The sequence below is a fragment of the Pelmatolapia mariae genome, linkage group LG18 (assembly GCF_036321145.2).
Source record: "Pelmatolapia mariae isolate MD_Pm_ZW linkage group LG18, Pm_UMD_F_2, whole genome shotgun sequence".
NCBI classification, from domain to species: domain Eukaryota; kingdom Metazoa; phylum Chordata; class Actinopteri; order Cichliformes; family Cichlidae; genus Pelmatolapia; species Pelmatolapia mariae.
Genome location: NC_086243.1, coordinates 34,974,421 through 34,998,440, shown reverse-complemented (window position 1 = coordinate 34,998,440; position 24,020 = coordinate 34,974,421). Strand labels below are relative to the sequence as shown.

General features: G+C 41.4%; 1 pseudogene; it reads right to left on the bottom strand.

The window, feature by feature from the left end:
• Positions 1–310: 310 nt before the first annotated feature.
• Positions 311–16,492, bottom strand: LOC134616364 (verrucotoxin subunit beta-like; annotated as a pseudogene).
• Between the last annotated feature and the right edge of the window lie 7,528 nt (positions 16,493–24,020).

Below are 24,020 nucleotides of genomic sequence, written 5' to 3'. Positions count from 1 at the left end.
CGCATTTCTGCCCCCTTCTCTCTCTGCCCACGCTTTCCTATCGTCTCTTCACTGTGTCTATCAAATAAAGCTGAAAAAGGCCAAAAAAATATTAAAAAAAAAGAAAGCGAGTGTAAAAGGTCTTCAATGAGACAGTTTCTTCACATCGAACAACAACCCTCCCACCTCTGTTTCTACCACAACAATTTATAATGACGTTCACAGTTAGAGGAGGCAAAATCAGACGATAACACTTTAGCATAATGCAGTTTATTTATTGGTTATTAATTCTCATTGCAGTCAAGTTTAAAAATTATCATTGACAGTTAAGAAAGAATAATTGGAGTGAAAATAATTTTTACTTGAACATTAAATGATCAGATTTATACAATCGTAACAACCTGATCCATGCTTAAATTGATTATGTTCAGATGAACAAATTACAATCATATGTACTGATTAATCTGAGGCACAGAGGTGCAGGATGGTTTGGTTAAATAAGTCTCCAATCAGTCAGTTTGTCTTATCTTCTGAACATTAATTAGGTAAAAAGAAAACAACTCATGGATTTGTGATATTTTATGTAAATTAAGTAACATGATCAACAGCTCCACTAATACCAGCACTACTGCTTCATTTATTCATTTATGTCCATGCAGTAAATATTTATGAGTGCATTAGAATTACTTAGCATTATTCTTGTTGTTCTTGATCATGTGAACAATAAGACTTGCACACATTTGATTTTTTGTTTTTTGTTTCTGTTTTTCTGACCAATCACAGTATTGCACATGTTTGTGGTAATTTAGCTCCCATCCTCTGCAGGTACAGCACTCGTTTCTCCCAGCCTGGGCTGGCCTCTGATTTCTCTTCCTCGATCAGCATGTCGATGTATTCTGAGGTGGACAGAGGATCTGGCTTCAGTGCTATCTGTTTAAGCGTGTCCTCACACTTACATGACATTTTCGCCAATTCCGTCACATCAGGCAGTTTATCAGAAAGTGCACTTCTCAGTTTTTTAACCAGAGCCTCAGCAGTCATCTCATCATCGGTGACACCAATGCTTTCTTTCAGCTCTCTGACTGATTGTTTCTCTTGAACCTCTCTATACTCCCATTTTTTCTTCTCGTTGACATGCTCTTCCCACGAACATTTGCTTGGGCACACAGTGCAGCATCCATTTGAACCCATTGCAGCACAGCATTTTTCATCTGCATCCTTTTTCATAGGACAGGGATAATGGCATGTAAACTCACACTTCTTACAGTTGGTACTGAAATTACCAGTATCCTCCTGAACAGCCTTCATGACTGTAACTTCAAACTCGGCGTTCTCATTTTTGTTGATCTGCGCCTCAAACTCTTCTATCTCCCGAAGCCTGACTGACCGCAGTCACTATTTCATGCTGCCTTCTTTGATTGAGGACCTCGCTGGTCTGTTTCAAGCTTTTTGCTTGTGTGACTTTTACAGAATCAAAAAAAAATCTTCATGTTGTTTGTGCTCATTTCCCAAAACATCTGACCAAAGTTTTCCTCATCTTCATCTTCATAAACAGTGTCGTCATTCTGAGATGATCTGTTGTGTGCAAACAAGGCTGAATTATTAAATTTGAAGTGAACAGGCAGCCCATCATCAGCTGTAGGTAATGGGACACCTGAAGCTCTCACTGTCTCTAGAACTGGAGGTCGCTGACTGTCTGCAAATGTCACCAGAATCCTGATGTTTTCTGCCACATCTTTGCCAAAGATTGAGAAAACTGAATCAAACACATATTTCTGTGTTGTGGATCTCACTTGAGCAGCTGGTGCTACAAAACACACAGCATCAATGTCAGTGACACCACGCTGAGCAGAGAAGAGATGACGTAGCTGCTCTGTGATCTCTCTGTCTCTTTCTATGCCTCTTGTATCTCCAAAGCCTGGAGTGTCAATAATGGTCAGAGAGAACGGGATTTTAAATCCATCCTGGTGGTTGATTTTGTAAATAGTGACTTCAGAGGTCTGACTGTGAGCTTGTGATGTTGACTGAGTTTCATTAATGAATTTAAACCTGAAACTGTCCTCTACAACTGTCAACTACAATGATCAATGTAGTTGATCATTCCATCGATCAGAGTGGACTTTCCTGATCCAGTCGCTCCAAAAAGCATTATTGTACGATTCTGCCTCTCAGTTTCTTCTCCAAAGTTAAACTTCCTGCATCCATCTATGTTCATGTGTTCTTCTGTCAGAGGCAGTTTGTAAACTGAGGGGGAATCAGATTTGATCTTTTCACTTTTAATCCTGAGAAGTTCTGCGAGGCGGTTAAATGTTGTGTAGACTTTAACAGTGATGCTTTCTTTGCTTCTTCCAGCTGAACCACAATCACATCTGACCCTGACTGCATATTCTGTATCTGTCTGAAGACCTGAGAGGATCACCTTTTCACCTGCTGACTCTGGTTGGATCCACTGCAGAGCTTCCTCATTATCATCTGTTTTTGAATACTCCACCATGTAGCTCAATATCTGCACATCCTCTCCGAGCTCAGCAGGTTTCTCCCAGCTCACTGATATCTCAGATGAATTTGGTTGAAGTCGTGGTTTTCCAGGAGGGCTGCAGGGTAAGGTTTTAATAGAAACTTGATTATCCGGCCCGACACCTGCTGAGGTCACTGCTCTGCATCTGAACACATACTCTGTGTTTGGCTTCAGATCTCTCACTGTGACTTCTTCAGCCTTTGCTTCTGTCTTCTGCTGCCATCCATCCTCTCCACTGACACAGTACTCAACAGAGTAGGAGGTGATGTTCTCTGCTCCAAATCTGGGTGGAGAAATCTTCAGTGTCACACTGTTGTGGTTTCTGTCAGCTGCTGTCACAGTTTCAGGCTTTGAAGGAGGCTCAAAGTTCTCACTGACAGTGAATCCACCTTCATAAAGGTAGATGCTGGAACCTTCCTGTGTCTCATTAGTTAAACCCACTGTCAGGAACTTCATGTTCTTGTTCTCCTTGTTGGCCTCTGCAAAATCACTGAAGAGTTTTGCTTTTCTCCTCATTTCAGCTGTTAGTTCTTTTGAGGCGTACCATTGTTCCTTCTCTACATCATGAGTGTGAGGATCTTGAAGGTCTGGGTTGGTTTCTACTTTTAAGTATTTTGATAAAGCTGAGAGGTACGGTTCATCCTTTCCCAGAGAGGTGAAAACAAAACACACAACATGCTCTGCACTGAGACTTTCCTTGTACAGATCATTTTGAGACGAGATGATTTGGGCGTTTTTCATCATCCTGGTAAAAGACATTAATGTGTCCATTTCTCTGTCTTTACAGTCCATCCACTCATTCAGGTTTTTGCTGTTGAAAGGTGAAGAATGTCTCTTCTTCAGGATCTCTGCAAGCTCAGCTTCCTCTTCTCCTCCTCCTCGGATTGATGGAAGTTTCTTGGCCAAAGTTTGTTGGAATTCCAGCTTGAACTCAGAGCACATTTCTTTAAAAGTTTTCATTTTTTTACCAATCTGTTGGAACTGCTGTGCAGTGTTGGTTCCCAGTACATCATTGGACCTCATTTCCAGCTCACTGAAGTCCTCCAGGACTCTGTGCTTCTTGAACTAATCCTATACTGATCTGACGGACGAGTTTAGCAGCAGAAGAATCTAAACATGTCAGTGGCAGCAGCCAGACCATCACTGGTACAGCATTTTCTCCTTTGTCTCCCAGTAATCCTGGCAGGCTTTGGTAGACTTCTACTGCACCTTGAAAGGTTGTTGGTGGTTTTGGAAGACAAAAGTCTCCATAAAATTTACAGGAGAATTTATCAACACTTTCTTTGTCCTTCTCTTCCATCTTCAGGGAACCTTCACCCTCAATAGAAAGTAAGGGAATCTTCTTGATGATCACCTTCAAGTTACCCTGAACATCTTGATGATTTTCCTGTTCAGAAACCTCACGGTCAAACACAAAGAAAGCTTGTGCTCCATAAAGGATATTTGTGACTACATGTGTTGCTAAGCCTTGATCAAAAACATATGGATGCTTCACATTTCCTCTTCCAAGATGATTCATGGACAGCTGCTGGAACTTTGTGGTTGCCTTGTACTTCAGTGTTACTCTGGCCTGATTTCTGGAAGATTTACTTTCATTCAGATATTTGGCAGATCCACTAACCTGAACCAGTCCACCCAAGAAACTTGCTTTAAGTGAAGCTTCAACATTTAGAGCTGAAGATTTGCCAGAAATTGATTCAGATGCAACAATTTCAAACTCATTAGAGGGCTGTGATCTTTCTGCTATATCTTTCATCAGGTCATCATGATCCCACAGAGTCAATCCTGCAAAAGAAGAAGCAAAAACATTAATACCAGGACTCCATCAATTAAATCACACTCAAATTAATAAATAAATTTATTTTAATTTTTTTTAAAAATTACTTTGTTTTTCTGTCTTTCTTGTGATGATCACAAAAATAGTAAATGAAACTTTGGAGACTGGAGAAACTCTGGAGTTCAGGCTCTGCATGCATGCTAAGCGAGCCTACCGCAGACATGAGCGAGACAGATAAATATGAAGGCATTCCGGCTCGGACGTCGCCCGGATCAACAAGGTCCGCGTCAGGTGTTGAGGAACCAGGGCACCCTGACGAGAAGTGGGCTACTGGAACAAGAAGGCATCGGTGGACAAGAGACGAAAACAGGGCGTTGTTGGAATGCTACTACGCAAGTAACCCTGGCGGAAGGGGTTACATGAATAGGACGAGGGACCTATGGATACTTCGATACCCAACATCCACAATGACGGCGAAACAACTAGTAGCTCAGTGTTCCAACATTCGAAAGAAGGGACTGCTCTCACAGCTAGAGATTGACGAGGTACAACATAAATGCTACGGCAAGGGGGAGCCAGGACGCCAGGTCAGGGGGGAGATATCATCACCCCCACCCGAGATTGGGTACAAAGCCCCAAGTGCGATAGGAGAAGGATCGTTGAGTGCGAGAGGAACTGACCTGAAAGATAGGATCATGGCCAAGCTTGAAACCTGGATCCCCCATAGCCGGTTACCAAGATTACGTGAAGTACCCTCAGAAGGTCTGCTAGATGATGTTAATGCAGCACTACGGATGATACCTACAGCCACGCTTACCGAGACTAACAAGCTGATCTACAGTACGGCAGCAGTGATCAGTGAGATGCTTGGTTATAATTTGAACAGCCACAAGGAGCAGTACCCTCCATGGAGAAGGAGGCTAGAGGGCAAGATCAAAGTAGGACGGAGGGAGGTTAGCCAACTAACGGAGTTGCAGAAAGGTGCAACAAAGAAGGTGCATAAGAAATACAGCAAGCTGTCCATACCTGAGGCCTTGGAAACTGCCAAGCAAAGACTCACAGCCTTGGCCAGCCGCTTGGGGAGGTACACCAGAGAGAGAGAAGGCAGGAGAATAAACCAGCTGTTCTCCACGGAACCAGCAAAGGTGTACTCTCAGTGGCAAGGGAACAATAAGAGAACAGCACCACCAAGGCTGGAGACGGAGCAATACTGGAAGAGCATATGGGAGAAGGACACAACCCATAACGGCAATGCTCAGTGGCTAGTGGATCTGAGGGCAGACCATAGCGACCTCCCTGAACAGGGTCCAGTAACCATCACGGTGGCAGATATCCAAGAAAGGGTCTCCAGTATGAAGAGTTGGACAACACCAGGCCCCGACATGGTTCATGCCTACTGGCTGAAGAAGCTGACTGCACTCCACGAGCGTCTGGCAGCACAAATGAACCAGCTGCTAGTTAACGAGAGACACCAGGAATGGCTAACCGAAGGTCGGACGGTCCTGATCCCCAAGGACCCCAAGAAGGGACCGGTCCCATCCAACTACTGACCAATAACCTGCCTCAGTACTACATGGAAGCTTCTGTCAGGCATCATATCGGCTAAGATGAACAGGCACATGGGTCAATACATGAGCGGGGCACAGAAAGGGATTGGCAAGAATACCAGAGGCGCAAAACACCAGCTACTGGTAGACAGAACAGTCAGCCGAGACTGCAAGACCAGACTGACCAACCTGTGCACTGCCTGGATTGATTACAAGAAGGCCTATGACTCAATGCCCCACAGCTGGATACTGGAATGCCTAGAATTGTACAAGATCAGCAGGACCCTAAGAGCCTTCATCAGGAACTCAATGGGGATGTGGCGTACAACACTAGAGGCCAACTCCAAGCCCATAGCACAAGTCACCATCAAGTGCGGGATCTACCAAGGAGATGCTCTGTCCCCACTGCTGTTCTGCATAGGCCTGAACCCCCTCAGTGAGATCATTAACAAGACTGGCTACGGATACCGACTACGGAACGGAGCAGTTGTCAGCCACCTCCTGTACATGGATGACATCAAGCTGTATGCCAAGAGTGAACGAGACATCGATTCACTAATCCACACTACCAGGATATACAGCAATGACATTGGAATGTCGTTCGGACTGGAGAAGTGTAGTCGGATAGTAACAAAAGAGAGGGAAGGTAGTCAGAACTGAGGGGATCGAACTACCAGAAGGCAACATTGCAGACATAGAGGACAGTTACAAGTACCTGGGGATCCCGCAGGTGAATGGGAACCATGAAGAGGCCGCTAGGAAAGCTGCAACCACCAAGTACCTGCAGAGGGTCAGGCAAGTCCTGAGGAGTCAGCTGAACGGTAAGAACAAGATCCGGGCTATCAACACCTACGCCCTGCCCGTGATCAGGTACCCAGGTGGGATAATAAGCTGGCCAAAGGAGGAGATAGAAGCCACTGACATAAAGACAAGAAAGCTCCTGACCATGCATGGAGGGTTTCACCCCAAGTCCAGCACCCTGAGGCTGTACGCTAAGCGGAAGGAAGGAGGCCGGGGACTGGTGAGTGTCAGCACCACAGTCCAGGATGAGACAAGAAACATCCACGAATACATCACGAAGATGGCCCCAACTGACAGCGTGCTCAGTGAATACCTCAGGCAGCAGAAACCCAAGAAAGAGGAGGAACCATCATGGAAGGACAGGCCCCTGCACGGTATGTACCACCGGCAGATAGAGGAGGTGGCTGATATCCAGAAACCCTACCAGTGGCTGGACAAAGCTGGACTGAAAGACAGCACGGAGGCACTAATCATGGCAGCACAGGAACAAGCACTGAGTACAAGATCCATAGAGGCTGGGGTCTATCACACCAGGCAAGACCCCAGGTGCAGGCTGTGTAAAGATGCCCCTGAGACAATCCAGTACATAACAGCAGGGTGCAAGATGCTAGCAGGCAAGGCATACATGGAACGCCATAACCAAGTGCCGGCATAGTGTACAGGAACATCTGTGCCGAGTATAACCTGGAAGTCCCGAGGTCAAAATGGGAGATGCCCCCAAGGGTGATGGAGAATGACTGAGCTAAGATCCTGTGGGACTTCCAGATACAGACGGACAAAATGGTGGTGGCTAACCAACCAGACATAGTGGTGGTGGACAAACAGAAGAAGACGGCCGTAGTGATCGATGTAGCGGTTCCGAATGACAGCAACATCAGAAAGAAGGAACACGAGAAGCTCGAGAAATACCAAGGGCTCAGAGAAGAGCTCGAGAGGATGTGGAGGGTGAAGGTAACGGTGGTCCCCGTGGTAATCGGAGCACTAGGTGCGGTGACTCCCAAGCTAGGCGAGTGGCTCCAGCAGATCCCGGGAACAACATCGGAGATCTCTGTCCAGAAGAGCGCAGTCCTGGGAACAGCTAAGATACTGCGCAGGACCCTCAAGCTCCCAGGCCTCTGGTAGAGGACCCGAGCTTGAAGGATAAACCACCCGCAGGGGCGAGATGGGTGTTTTTTCTTTTTTATATATACATATGGCCAACTTTCCTGCGTTAAAATCATGTTTAATGCCTACTATAAAAACAGTTTTGGTCTCTGTGGACAGAGTCTCCCTTCAGATCAATTGCACAGTGAATTATTTGATATCATGTATGTGATACTGGAGTTCGTGGACAGCTGGAGTGATGGCTGTCATAGGGTAAGAGGTGGGGTTCACCCTGGAAAGGTCGCCAGTCTGTCGCAGGGCTAACACAGAGAGACAGACAACTATTCACACCCATTGGCAATTTAGAATAATCAGTTCACCTAACCTCATGGATTTTAGACCTTCTTGCTGTAAGCTAACAGTGCTAACCACTGTGCTACCTAAATCGATTACAAAAGCAAAAGAATTTAAAATAGCTTCAAATACTGAAACTTCAGTTGTGACAGGTTAAAGAACTTTAAAGGTGAAATCTTACCAGGGACAAGTTTATCGCTGCGGCAGTCGTACAGCATCCCCAGGCCAAAAGGCCGGCCAAGTGCTGCCATCTTCATTGTATCACCAGATTTAGAGTCCATGGCTCAGTATGAACTGGAAGTAATCAGAAACAGCTTGTCAGTTCTCTGTTCTCACTTTCCTGTTATCATGTGACCGTTTGTGGCAGGCAGGATGTAGGACCCAAAGGCAGGACTCAGGACACGGAGGGATGAACTAAAGGAGGCAGCTTTTATTGCACTGCATAAACTTGAACAGTAAATACAAGGAGCAAAACATAACTAGAAGCTAGAAAACTAAGAACTCAGGAAACTAGAAAACTAGAAACAAAGAAGCTAGACACTAGGAACTGACAAGAAGCAACAATGGGAACCACGAGCACAGTGGAAACACACAGCACTCAGAGGGTACGACGTGACAACGGACATAGGGAAACACTGGGTTTAAATACACCAGGGAGTAATGAGGGAATGGGAAACACAGCTGGGACTAATGTGACATAATGAGACGGAAAGGAAGCAAAACTGAAAACATTAAGAAAGGATGTGAGACTGTCAAAATAAAACAGGAGACAGGCACAGAGACGTGGACTTGACCAGGAGATGCTAGACAAGAAACTAGATGAGGGATGTGCAACACAGGGGAGGCAAAGAGGCAAAAGCAGAGAACTAGAAAGCAAAGAACTAGACATCAAAAGATAATGAGAAACTAACTGAATCAAAGAATATTAATAATCAACAGCACTGAGTCACCAGACTCAGGACCATAACACCTGTTGCTGTTTATGTTTTTCGTTGTTTGTCCTTGAGGACGACCAAACCAGAAACCACGTCACTTTTGACCATTTAGGTTTTTCTTAGTTTACTCATTTCCCGTTAAAAACAAAAACAAAAAACCAGTGTAGTTTATTTGATAGGGAAAAATGTGTATTTCCTGACTCATTGAAAAATGTGAGCTTGCTGGCAGTTACCAGTTGAAATTGGTTGCAAATACATTTAAACAATTTCACTACCAAAACAGCTGATGTCTTATATGCAAACTAAGAGCAACTATGGTAATCTGCTGGTGACCAAAGCAATTGCAGGGATGTTTTTTTGTGCAGTACTCTTTTTGCAACAACCTGTAGCAAACACTCTTTTACTAGTTTGGGAATAAACGTTGTTTCTCTAGCGACCAGCGGTTGCTATGAGATTTCACAGTTGTTATTACAAGTTTACTTCATATATTTACTTACTATTAAAATGAATTTATGTCCTCAGTCGTGCTGAAACAGCTTCATAAAATTGCCACCTGAGAGTAAGAACAAAGGTTGTGAGGTCAAACAACTATGAAAATCATTGCTAACTGGTATTCATCAGGCTTGGTTTTATATTTAGTCCACACTATGGAACAGATTTGCTAATTGTCTGCAGCAACAAATGTTGTTGTTGTTGTTGTTGTTTTTTTAAAAGCTACTGTTGGTGTCATGGCCAGGCGGATTAGCTGCACGCTGATCAGCACTCTCTGTTTCTCTCTCTTCCTCTCTCTGTCCTCTTCTCTATATACACCTGGTGAATTGTAAATAAATCTTTCTTGTGTGCATCTGAGTCCTGCACTTGAGTCCTCCTTCAAACCGTAACAGTTGGTATTTAATAAAGAAGCACATGTGTGGACACAAGTATTTTATCAGCTTTATGATATTTGTATTTGTTGGAGTTTCCATTTCCAGTATTTAGATGAATCAAACATTTTTAGTATGGTCTTTAGTATGCTCACAGTTTAATGCAAATTACGCTAAATTCTTATTTTGTATGATCTGTGTGAGCCCTGCGACAGACTGGCGACCTGTCCAGGTTCTAGCCCATCTCTCGCTTTATGGCAGCTGTCGTATACTCCAGCCCCCCAGCAACCCTGAATTGAATAAGCGAAAGAAAATAGAAGGATGGATAGTACCTGTGCGAGTATGTGAAAGTTAAGTAGAAGCACTGTATGAATGTGTGTGTGAATTAGAAAGAAACTGCTTTGACTGCTCACATTGAGTAGAAACAGTACTGAAAGTACCATTCTATTTACAGGGAGAAGTTTATTTTTGCTCTGTAGTGTCAGTCAGTGTTTGTTACGAAACAAATCGAAATTTGTGTGAAAATGCAGCTATTAAAGAGACAGACATGTCTCTTTAAGAATGTTTGAATATGATCCAGAGTTATCCTGTCTGTTTGTTTTTTTTACCGGCTGATCTGCTGTGAATTTGGTCTTTACTGAAACGATAAGGGATGATAAGGGATGTTTCTGATGGGAGTGGTTCCCCTGCTTTCTGTATTGATACAAACTGTATAAAAATGCCATCTACTGAATATAAAGAGAACTGCCCACAAGCCTGACTAAGATAAAACTGGGTCAGTCTGAACTATTAATCAGCTTTGAATTTTAGAAAATATCAACAAACAAACACAACATGTTTGTTTTAGGGTGTCAAATAACTCATCGCTTGGTCAGATGTGAGTCAGATGTCCTCACTGCTGCTAGTTCAATCAGTCCAAAACAAAGTTACTGCAAACTATGATATGAATAACAAATATAAATAATAATAACTAGAGTTCTGAAGCAACAGTCCAAAACTCAAAACCCCGGGCTAAAGACCCAGGACTGTGACAATTCTAATAAAAAGAAAATGATGAATCTAAAACTCTGAAACATAACATTTAGATTCAGGGTGACTTTTAGATTGTTTTGCACTTTCTTAATTGTTAAGTAATAGAAAACAGCCCCTGCTGTAACTGCACCTGTTACTTTAAGTTATTTAAATTTTCTCCACCACAGTAATCAAGACAAAAACAAAGTGAAGCAGCGTCGGTGTACTTACAGTAGACAGCTGTGTGATCCTCTGAGGTCTCTGCTCTTCTTTCTCTTTTATATTCACTGTGAGGACAAAAAACCTTCACTGCAAGAAGAGAAAGCAGAAGAGCTTCAGGCTCGTTTCTCAGATTCTTGTGTGACCTGTGAAAATACGTGTTCAGTGTGCAGGCAGGAAACCCACAGTACGAGCCTGCAGTCATGCTCACAGCTCTCTGAGGCTCTGCTTACATGACAGCAGGTGAATAAAAACTCTTCCCCTCTATGAGCTGAAAAAGAAGAGAAGTCATTTAAGGGACTTTGAACATGAAACTGTCTCATCAAAAGATTCATATTTAAGGCTCCATGCAAAGAAGAAGCCACACGTGAGCATGATCCAGAAACACGTCTGTCTTCTCTGGGACAAAGCTCATTTAAAATGGACTGAGTGGAAAACATGGCTGCCAGGTCCTCTAGACTAAAGAGGAGAGGGACCATTTGGCTTGTTATCAGCAATCAGCTCAAACACCTGAATCTCTGATGGTATGGAGGCTGGGGAATCTGGAAAGGCTTCATCAATACTGAAACTTATTTACAGGTTTTAGAGCAACATATGCACCAACTTAGACATCTCAGACCTTTTTTCAGGGGTGATGCTAAACTGCAGCTATGACTACAGCATGGCTTTTGGTAAAAGACTGTGGATGCTAACTTATCCAGACGTTTCACTAATTGAAAACATCTGGAGCATCATGAAACAAAAATACATGAACGAACACCCAGGACTGCTGAGCAGCTGATATCAGATTGGAACAAAGTCCAGCAGCTGCTGTCCTCAGTTCACAGACGTTTACAGACTGTAGTGAAAAGAAGAGATTTGGAAATCATTTCACTCTCGTTATTTAGTTTTTACGCAGCATTCCAACTTTATTGGTACCAGACTTGAATGGTCCCTGTAACTACAGAATCAACAAGTTTCCATAGTAATTAGTGATGATTGTCGGTCTTGGCTACATCACCAACAGGAAGTGATGTAACTCAGCTGATTTTTGCGGAAAAGCAGAAGAGCATCAGGCTCATTTCCCTGAGCAGTGTGTGGCCTGTGAAATAAACGTGTCTAATGTACACGCTGAAAAACCAGACTACGAGCCTGCAGTCATGCTTGTGCCTCTTTCAGGCTGTTCTTCTGTTCTCTGAAACCTTGAGCTAAATGTTCTAGTATATTACATTAATGTTATGTTATTTATGTGAACATGTAATTTCACTGAGGTTTCAGTCTCTTTTTCCAAAGACAGACATAACTAGAAAAATTTGCATTTCCTGCGAAAATGCTGTGTGGATGCCTTAACGCTGAAGCTGTCTGCTGAAAAGCTGAAAAAGATTAAAAGTTGCATGGTGCTGAAAAAAAATGTTGCCCTGAGCAGGATTCGAACCTGGCCCTCCTAGTCTCAAGGAAGCTACTCATCTCACTGAGCCAAACTCTTTCTCACAAAGAGGAGGTGGAGAGATGGACAATTCTGCTGAAATGAGCAGAAGCTGCTGAGAATTGTGCTGATAAGAGGTGAAAGGGCTGAAAATTTTGCAGAAAAGAGGTGAATCAGCAGAATTTCTGCAGAAAAGAGGCAAAGAGGCAGAACGTTGCGCTGAAAAGAGGTCAATCAGCAGAGTTTCTGCTGAAAAGAGTTTTTTTCTGAAAACAGCCAAAAAAGCTGGAAGTTGTGCTGAAAAGGGGGGAAAAAAATGAACATTTTGCTGAAAAGGGGTGAAGAAGCTAAAGTATACCAAATCAAAGTATTTGTGCCAAAACATAGTATTTCTGAGATATTGTGGTATTTGTGCAACAAAAGTTACTACATTACAACATGAATATGGATTAAAGATGAAAGAAACTGGCAACAAATTCCTCCACTACAAACCAGTCTGATACCAGTTCTTGCAGTGTTCACGTTTACTAAGGCACTACCCAAAAGGCGCCACAAGAGGGCAGTCCAACACAAGAGATGACCTATGTACACTGATGCACTTAGTAACAGTCAGCCTCCTACTTAGCCACTAAGTAATACAGCGATATTACAGTGTACAAATTCACATAAATTTGCAGGGGGAACAAACAAAGCAGGAACAAGCCCAAAACAATGAAATAACTGGGCTGCCATAGCTATCGCTAACTAGCACATACGCTAAAGGTAACTAAAACCGATACACACAAGTAGCAGGGTAAACATCTTAAACATGGAACATTAACTCACGTTTATGTGACACACACCATCCCCAACAAGTACAGGATGGGCTATTTGCTCCCCTTCCCAGCAGCTCTCTCCTCAATCATTAGCCCAGGAACAAAGGAAGACCATCTAGCTCAGAAGTCCCATGAATTCCCTCACTGCTCAGAGGCTGCTGGGTAATGTAGCTCACAATAACACAGGTTTTTCTACAAGCACAAATACTAGAACATAGCAGAAATACTGTGATTTTGTTGAAATACTATGCTTTAGGACAAATACTATGATTTGGCAGTAATACTATGTTTTAGGACATATACTATGATTTGGCTCAAATACTATGATATAGCAGCAATACTATGTTTTGGTACAAATGCTGCGCTTAGGCACAAATATTATGATTTGGCAGACACTATGATTTAGCAGAGATAATATGATTTGGCAGAAATACAATGTTTTTGCAGAAACACTGTAATTTCACTGAAATACTTTGAAATAGCCGTAATACTATGATTTGGCAGAACATAACAGAAATTCTACGACTTAGTAGTAATACTATAACATAACAGAAATATTAATTGGGCACAAATACTATAATTTGGCACAAGGACCATGTTTTGGCAAAATCCCATAATTTGGCACAAATACTGTGATTTGGCAGACACTATGATTTAGCAGAAATACAATGTTTTTGCAGAAACACTGTAATTTCACTCAAATACTATGAAATAGCAGTAATACTATGATTTGGCAGAAATACTATGTTTCAGTACAAATACTATGACAAAGCAGAAATACTATGAAATAGAAGTAATACTATAACAAAAGGGATTCCTCAAAATTACTATGAAATTGCAGTAATTCTATGATTTGGCAGAAATACCGTACTTCGTACAAATACAATGCTTTGGTACAAATACTATATTTTGATTTGAATACTATGATTTGGCACGAGTAGTATGATTTATTGCAAATACTACGAATTGGTGGAAATACTGTGACTTAGTAGTAATACTATAACATAACAGATATACTGTGTTGTTGCAGACATAGTATGTTTTTGCACTACTCATTTGTAGTGAAAAAAAAAAATGTTGACCAAGGTGGGATTGAACCCACGACCTTTGAGCTGCAGAGCCGTGTCATTACTGATTGCACCACCTGGAAAGGGGGCGGGCGACTGAAAGACAGAGATTTGGGCAGTCAGAAATAGATCGCGGTGAGAGGCGAAAAGCGCCGTTTTTTGGAGTTACAAAACGTCGTGTAACTGAAAAACTAGGAGGGCTAGCAGCATAATTCTTGTACTGGGTGAATCAGCGGACTTTGGTGTATTTTGACTGCGATTTTCATAGCTCTTTGTACCTTCGTCGCGGAGATATGACGAGAGAAGAAACGGCTTCATTTCCAGAGTTTGAAGACTGAGAGGAGGACAGATTTCCACCCCTCAAACAAACGTAATTCATTGCTCAACGGTAAGATGAATGTAAAAACTGCTTCCACTGTGAGTGTCAGCAGTGTCTGAAGATATATTGGCACAAGCCTCATGTCTTAACTTTGCTTTGTTCAAGAGATATGGCGATTTGAAAATGCCTCCTGTTACAGAATTTCAGCTCTGAATTTCAAAACCTCCCCATAGACTTTGAATGGGGAGTAACCAGACCATGTGTCACTTCGAGGCAAATTGCGAAAAAACGGTAAATCTCACAATAAGGATAGTAACATTTTCTGAAAGCCAGCAAATATACGTACATTTTGATGTATAATTTGTGGGGGTTGAGTGGAAATTGAGCGAGTAGCAAGAAGTTGTTCAGACATGAAGAGAAAATTCAGAACAGACCAGCACACACTCTGAGTTAATTGCATAGCAACCATAGCAACGCATGTATTCTCTGAAAAATCACAACTTTGCAACTGAAAACTTAAAGAGAGATAAGATTAAAATGGTAGAAGGTCTGAAAAAGCTGAATCATTCAGGAATAGCCCAATAATCTGAGAACATTTTAAAGTTTGAATGGAGTTTCTAGGTGAAAGTATGAGGAAGCAGTTAAGTATCAAAAACAAGCAAGTTTTAGCAGAATTGTGGAAGTTTCCCATTCAATTTCAATGGGACAAATTAAAGGAAAAAAGTGTAATATTTTAAAAAGTATAATAGTAATAAACACCAAAAGTCATAGCAGGAATTAGCAGAAAGAGCAGAACAGTTTAGAGTTTGAACAGAGAAAATCGGCTGAAAACTGAGGGAGTAGTTAAGCGGCGAAGAACGGAGCAACTTGAAGAATAAAGTATAAAGAATAAAGAGAAACAGGAACTCAATAGTGTGGAAGCCCTTTTAGGGCATCCACACAATTAATATGAACGCAGTTCATCCACAAGTGTAGCAGCATTTAATCCTTTAAAACTGACATCAACAAAGAAAACCACATTTATTGCAGGGACCATTAACACTAAAAAAGGCTGAGGAATAACTGAACGTTTGACACAGTGAGCAGGAAAGTGCCAGTGAGACAGCTGGAGATCCACAGACCATCCTGCTAGAGACACAATAACTGAGTACTAAGAACTGTGTGTGACTTCTTCAGTCTGACAACGTTCGGCCAGGTGAACAGGCTGAGGTCTGGACTTTGGGCCGCTGCAACTCATTGGCAGTTTTATTTTTTAAGCTATTCTTTTGGAGATCTGCTGCTGTGCTTGGGCTCATAAGCCTGTTGATCCCCCAGTTTAGCTAAATGACCTTTAGATGTAGTAATCTAGAATACTTTGATATATGGAAGAGTTCAGTATCATGTAACGCGCTAAAGGACCAGGGCGCCTGACTGCAGCATCATAGATAATGAGCAACCAGAAGTAGTTTCGACTATGGAGCCTGAGTGTGTGAATAAAACACAGGAAACAAAAATAGAGCTCAAAAATATATATATATATTATGTATGTTATGAGAAATATATAGACAGATGTACAAAAAATAAAAAAAATTATATGCAGATATATCACAAACAAAAATAATGTTGACAATACAAAACAGCTTATTAGGTTCCAAAAGGAGGTGGGATGAGGTTTAGTCCGGTATGAGAAATCTAGTTTTGTTTCATTGACCTGTGATAGGTCATGTGTGAACAGTTCGATTCAATCCATAGGATTACAAGTCCTACCGCAATGCAGCGGTGGTCGGGTGGCTCGCCATCCCGCGCTGATCAGGGCTGATCGCGGGGGGGGGGGAAAAAAAAAAAACCTGACCTAAACAAGGTCAAAAACATAAATTATCATTCACAGAAGAAAATGAAACAGCATTCTACTGCTGTGACAAAATAAATACATAAATCCATAAATAACAAAGTCAAATAATTAATGCCATATTTTATACAACAATCAATAACCAAACAAATCATAACATATTATCTCTTATAATGACTATCATTCAAAATACTATTACAAAACAACATTCTCATGGGTCCCATCAAAGTATATCAGCAATAAAGCTAATAAATATTATCGAAAGTTAATCAAATATATTTACAAAACTCATGTAATCACAGGTGTTGCGCAACAAGTTCAATAATCTAAATGAAATTTACTTCAATGCAAAAGACTCATAGGCCGTTTTGGCATTTAATCAGAAAAGTAACAAAAAACATCCAAAACGGACAAAACTACAAAAATCAAATCACTCGTTCAACTCTGGATACGTTAATTCAACATTCGGCCATAGTGAAATAAACAAAAACAACAACAGTCGATAAATAAAACTAATAATTGCACTTACTGTCACTAGCCTAGCATTAGCTTACCGGCGTTTTAGAATGCGCGACCGCGGCTCCGCATTTTCATTCATTGTGACAAACAAAATAAACAAATAACTCACCGTTGAGTCGATTGTGAGGTGGTGTAAAGATGAATGAATCGGCCGGGTTATAGCACGCTGTCAACTAGTATGCAGTGTAAAATTTGTCAATATCTGACAAGTACGCCAACCACAGGGACAACAGCAGCCAGAGGAGCAGGGAACATGCAGCTGATTGACCCGGAACTTATACAGAGTTCATTCCCGCCACGATAAAGGGATTGGCGGAAATGGGGTCAGATGTTACCGTGGTTACACTCCCCCCCCCTAATCCCATGGACGTCCTCGTACATGGACTAGGCTGGCAGCGAATGACTGGTTGGCTGAGGTGTGAAAGCATCGTCTCCTCTTCTTCATCGTCTTGAAGAGCGAAGGAGAAGACAGAACTTAACCCATATAGAAAGCTCTGAACGCTCTTTAACAGAGGCTTACCAGGCTTGATGTACTGCAGCCGATCAGGAGGATTCCTGGTGCGGGTTGAGTGCCTCAAGGGTGGTTCTGCCTCAGGACTCAGAGGCTCTGATTCAGTAGGTGAGGGTTGTGAGAAGGTATTGCTGGATGCTTCTGGAGTTACAATCAACTCAGTGACCCTCCACCGCCGTGCTGACCGATGGTATGAGGTGTTTGTGCTGATATACTGTTTTTGGGTTTGCTTGAAACACGTGCACAAAGAAGCCATCGTGCAGGCGAGTGTGTTTGCTTTGTGAGCTCTGCTGCAGTTTCGTGCTCTCGAGGTTGACTGCGCTCTTCAAGCTGAATGCTGCTCGCAGTTTCTCTTAACTGGCTACATCATTTTCCTTTTTGTACAGCCTGGAAACAGCCTGGATAAACTGAGGAATTCTGTCTGCCTGTGAATTTGCATAAGGGTCCTCATCCACACAACTTATGACACACTATACCTGCTGGGCACCTCTTAGTAAGGTGATGGGCATTTTTCTGCCTCCACTTTCCAACTCAGCAGCTGAAATGGAAATACAGACTTCTGCTTCTTGTCCTCTAAGACAGTGTTTCCTAACCACTGTGCCGTGCTACAGAGTTGTGCCGTGAGAAATGATCAGGTATGCCGTGGAAGATTTTCTGGTTTTGCCTGATTAGTACTCTAAGCGACTGGTGTGAATAATGGACAGAACAATTACATTCTCTTCCAATAGAGGGCAGTACTTCTTCCTCTAATTAAATGTATTGCCAACTGCCAGTAAAACAAAAGAAGACAAAAAGGAAATTATATATGCTGTGTCCGAATTCAGGGGAAGGATGCTCATAAGGACACTACCCACCTACGTCACAAGGTAGTGGCCTTAGACGGACAGGTAGTCAGGAAGTGTGCGGCTGTGGACACCCCCCTTTTTTCTCCATAGAAACTTTATTAACAAACAATGAGTATCCAACATAACAGATGGGCTGTGGACAGCCTCCTAGCCTTTGTTAAGGGTTCAGAAATTGAGGAGGTAGACCAAAATAACGACCACTGATCCGGCCGGGTGCAATTAGACGACATTTTAATGAATGCACGCAGCGTGGAGCCAACACTGTACAGATTCAGTGTTGAACTCTCTTACAATAGTCAGAACCCAATATTTATAGGGGTGAAACAGTACAGCCCCCCTTTCTGTTGCCAGGCAGAAACCAAAACCACAATGACTTTTAACATAGTTTAAAAAGAACATCGTCGCGTCTCCATCCAGGTGCCTTCCTGTTGTCCCCGGACGCTCGCCTTCGCTGTCGCTTGTCTCTGGAACATCCTGCACCTGCTTCTTCATCAAACAGTCACATATGCACGCACAATTTTGCAGTTGCAAGCAAAACATAAGATTAACTTTTACCTATATAACTGAGTCTATCTACGATGTGTGTGTGTGTATGTGTCAGCCTCTGCTTGCACTTTGTTTCACCTCTCAGCTCCCCAGCTAGACCTTGTAACCTTTCCACTAGACAGAAGGCCAGCACAACTGAAACTATGTGTGTGCATGTGTGTATGTCTGTCTGTGCGTGCACAGAGTTTGCATATGCTCTCTGCACCTTAGTTGACCTCAGCTTAAGCAACCAGGCTAAGGCTATCCTGTGTGTGCCGATCTTGACTTATATGTAAAATGTATAAAACAAATGTTCCAATCTAATACAACTACTTAAATCTTAATCAGCGATAAATGCATAAAAGACACCCTACTCTTAACTTGCACTTAGACTCTGCTTTCAGTTTCACTTCTGCAGAAGCATACTCTGCCCAAGCCTGTGTCTCCTGTCAAGACCGTGTAGGCCTAAAGTTAGACCTTCTCTTCTATAAAATAATGTGGCCAGGAAGTACGTATTCAGATTATAAATTTAAATCTCAATAATTCCCCCTTTTTGTGTTTCCCTAGAAACACAACACAATTCCTAGTTTTCACCCTATCTGTCCCCTCAAAGGGTTGTATGTTTTCAATATTTCCTCATTATTTTGTCATAATTACTTCTATCCACAACAAATAAATCAAACAAATAAGCTGTAACCGGTCCTAAATCTACTTCCTTCACCCCCTTTTCACCCAGTTTAGTTTTCTTTCAATCCTACTTTAAACTCTTCCTGACTTCTATTCATATATAGTCTCAAACATCACTTATTTTAATCTACAACATTCTAACAGTCTTAAAGCACTGCTTTCACGCCCCCACATATATTTCCTGCTGCTCCCCTTATCTGATCATCAACATCCTGTACTGTCGCAGCGGCATGTAACTCTCATCTAAAATCACATTTCACAAGAAAAATCATCATAAACTCCTATTTTACTAAAGGATTGAAGAAAAAACAACCATTCTAATCAGCCAAGTGTAAGCATATACTTAATTACTCATCCTAGCTAAAAGCTCCCTAAAAACAAGTTCTATATGTTAACCCTAACTTCATTTTAAACTCACATTTCCTGTGTTATTCCGGTTCTTGATATAACATTTTATTGCACTTTGCTGCTCCTAATGTAAGGGTACATTCTAATTTATACTTTATCAGACTTAACCAAAATATATAAGCTTTCCCCGTTTACTTCTGTTTTAAAACAAAAAACTTGGTCACTTCACCAAGCATTTGTTATTCTGTAACTGCATTTTATATAATAAGACTAATTTAGAGCTGCATGTGTTATCGCAATATTTTACATGTCACACAGTTTAGTTACAAGCAAAACTCCTATTCAAACAGAGGCTAAATGGATTTGAGGCCTTTGGCCTGGAATCAATACTGTCATGTGTGGTTATGGACTCTATATGTCTGTAAGCGTGTGCGGCCTTCCATGCTCTGTCATCTTGCACAATAAATTGCTTGGACATCGCGCCAAACAAAGCTTCTGACCTTCAGTTATTGACTTGAGCAACATTTCTTTAATAAGCACAAAATGCAATGTGTATGAAATCATTTCTATGTATGTAATCTTCAATGCTATTCCTTTGGGTCAGTGACACTTTTAACATCCTCATAAAAAGCTCTCCTCTACCCTAGAAATAAATCTATTTAATATCTGTTTCTAAAGCCTACATTATAACAGCTTATTCTACAAATAAAAATAAATCAAACATTTTCTACTCCTAAAATCTTCACTAGTTTTCCCCAAATTATCTAAGCCTATCTTTTATTCCCACAGTTTCCCTTTAAATTTGGTGTACAACTTCTCATGGACACCATTTATCTTCTGAACAGAATTCAGTTCATTTTACTCCTTTAACTTAGACATGAAAATAACAATTCCTGCCTCAGTTTTACCATATCTAAATTATCAACCCCAATAATTATAAAATCATACTGAAACCCATTTCAATCCCCCTTTTTATTTGGACTTCACATGTGTGTCCAAATAAAACTCAAAATGCATCACCCAGGCTTAAGAAATTAAAGGGAAAAAAGGTTAGTCATATCATCTCTCTAAACACTCAAACACTACAGCCATCCTCCTCCCAGGTATTTTGCCCTAAAAACCTGTGTTTAAGGAATAAAATCAATCTAATCATTATGTCAAATCTTCTCAAACTCCTTGCTCCATGCAAAGTCTGGATCCTTGGAACTTCCTGGAAACAAAAACCTGTACTTTACATTTCATAACCAACTCTCCCCCTTTATGATCCAATCTGTGTTATAAGAAAGAAACCCCAAAACAGCACAATCATCAAACAAATAGATTATAAAAATAGCAGCAGAAATAGCAGCAAAATATGAAACATGTGTTTCTTCTGTTAATGGTAACATGAGTTACAAAAAATAGCAGCAGAAATATCAGCAAAATACGAATCTAACCCCAGTCAGTAAAACAGAAATTCCCTCAAAGCAACTCAAAAATCAGCATCCCCCGAATTAAGTCTTCCACTCGTCCTGCTTATGACAAAAGCAAAACAAAGCCTCCCATTTCTCTTCCTGGCATGGTAAACTGTTTGTCCACATTCATTCATCCCCTCTTTGGTCCAGTCACTCACATTCACTCACACGCATTCACACATGATGTTTGCTGATATCGAGCCTCCAAATAATCAGATACTCCACATCAGCAACATGAGCTCAATCATTTGTTTTATTTCGTTGTCCTTTTTAGGAAAATAGTCCTTTATGCTTTTGTCTGGATTGAATCGCTACAATCCTTTTAGACAGAGACTCACAGCCAATCAGGTCCCCACGATGGACTCCTCTTCAGCCAATTACAATCTGAAAAGCCCACCTTACATTTTGTTCTCCCGAGAATTTTGTCAGCGCTGCTCACCCTCTTCCAGGCCTGCTTCAGAACAAAAATGAGAAAAAGAGAGCTGCTTATTAGCTCATCAAAGTACAAAACAAAATCACCTGACAGGTTTTTTCTAAGTGCACTACTACAAAAACTATGGGCCCTTTTCGACATGTCCATGTTTATTAAAACTCCTTCTATTAAAATAAAAACAGCAACCTCACAAATCTTAACCAATCCCAAATGTCACCCGTTCAACACACCGAAAACCCCGTCAAAAGCTGCACCGTTTTCCACACAACGTCTCCCTAGACACTTCACCATACTTAGATTCAGCATAAGATATACACCCATTACAACAATGTATCATCACTACATTATAAATTTCCTGTCCAAATCTGCATCTCTGAACAGACCTGACCACCGTAATCAATTATCCTGTTACTTTACCATTATATATTTCGCCCAATAATCCTTCTCAGTCACTGCTCCGTTTGCTCACTGAAAGCCTGAGTCTCACACGCACACAGGAAGTGTCTTCTTCACCACTCACTCCAGCTAATTTGCATACTGAGTCATCTCTCAAGAAGTTACTGTGACAAGAAAAATGCATGTTTAAACCTTATCACATCATTCAATTATTTTCATTTTCTTTCTATACTAATCCCTTGCTTTGATCATTCAGTGCAAAAGCACTCCTAACTCACTCTTATAAAAACTACTTTAATCACTATTCTGTTTGTTTTTTCCATAACTCACTCCCTTGTCATACAGCTTCTTTTGAGTCAACTTCAAGCTTTAATCTATCTTATTAAACATTCACACCATTCTATCACTCATACAATTAGCAAGCTGATTAAATTGCATATGTTTGTGTCCTTTAGCCAAGTTTAATCACTATCTTTGCATTACTCTTCACAAGCTTGTCTCTATTTTCTTAAGGTTAGTGCATTTTCTGTTTGTGTGGGTCATTTTGTATGTGTTGCTTTTCCAGTGATTCAGACTCCTTCACAATTCTCCAGTTAAACAGTCAGTTTTCTCCTTCCCCGAATTACTAGCCCAAACTTTTCGATTCCCACCTTAAATAACAGCCCTCCTGGTCTTCAGCCAGGAGTTAGGGCTTGCTTTCAGGTTCCTGGACACATCATGCTGTGAACAATTCAACCAGAAACTTGCCTTAACATATCCATTGATGTTAACCTATAATTTCTTCCGACCGCTGCTGTGGAGAATTGGTCCAGGTCTGCTTTGCTCCTGAAAATAACAAAACTGAGACGTTTTCATTATTATCACGGGTACCTAAACGACCCATTTCTCTCTCTCTGGTCAGAAATACCAACTTATGTCATGTATGTAAGCGTGTTCTTCCTTGCGTTATGGGGTCATGTAAATGCAGTGTAAGCGGTTTCTTCATTGCATCTTAAATTGTAATCAGCTTTACTTAATGCGTCTTTCCTCTGAGTTCTAGATTCAAACTATCTCACTTCTGCTTCTCTCCAAAAATAATTTCACATGTAACAATTTGTGCATGTGTGTTTTCTATTCATTAATGTAGTTGTCAGTTATTTACTTTCATTATTTTACCTTTTCTATTATTTACCTGTTTGTTGTGACGTGGTGGACCTCCCTAAACCATCACAAGTCCAGCCTTCAATTTCAACCCAATCATATCCTATATACTCGCAGTCAAACTTGTCCTGCTTCACCTGACACCGGTCCCTCTCTTCACAGTGTCCTGTGTGGCCTTCAAAGCTCCAACAAACACAGTCTGTTTCTTCTCTGTTTTGATGTTTCAGTATTCTTCATGTTCAGTGCCTTCGACTCAGTGCCCCCCAGTCCAGTCACACTGCTCTTTACCAGCCTCCAGTTTCCCCCTGCATACTTTATCACGGGGTTTCCTCCATTCTGCTTCTGGAGTCGTCAGTCAATCTTCTTTTCATTTACTCTCTTGTTCTTCTCCAGTCATCTTTTCAGTCTTCTCTTCCAAAATTACTTCAAGCATGGCAAACATGACACTCAATGCCCAGTGCTTTTCCACAGTTCTTTATCCCACTGTTCAACTGCCCAGCCTGTAATTCACAGTACATGTTGTCATCAGGTGAATTTCTTACATGCTGATGCTGGTGTCGTCAGTGTTAATGGTTCGGTTCCTTTTGTCTGCTGTTGATCCACGATGTTCTATCGGTCTTCATCAGGAGATTAACTGGCCT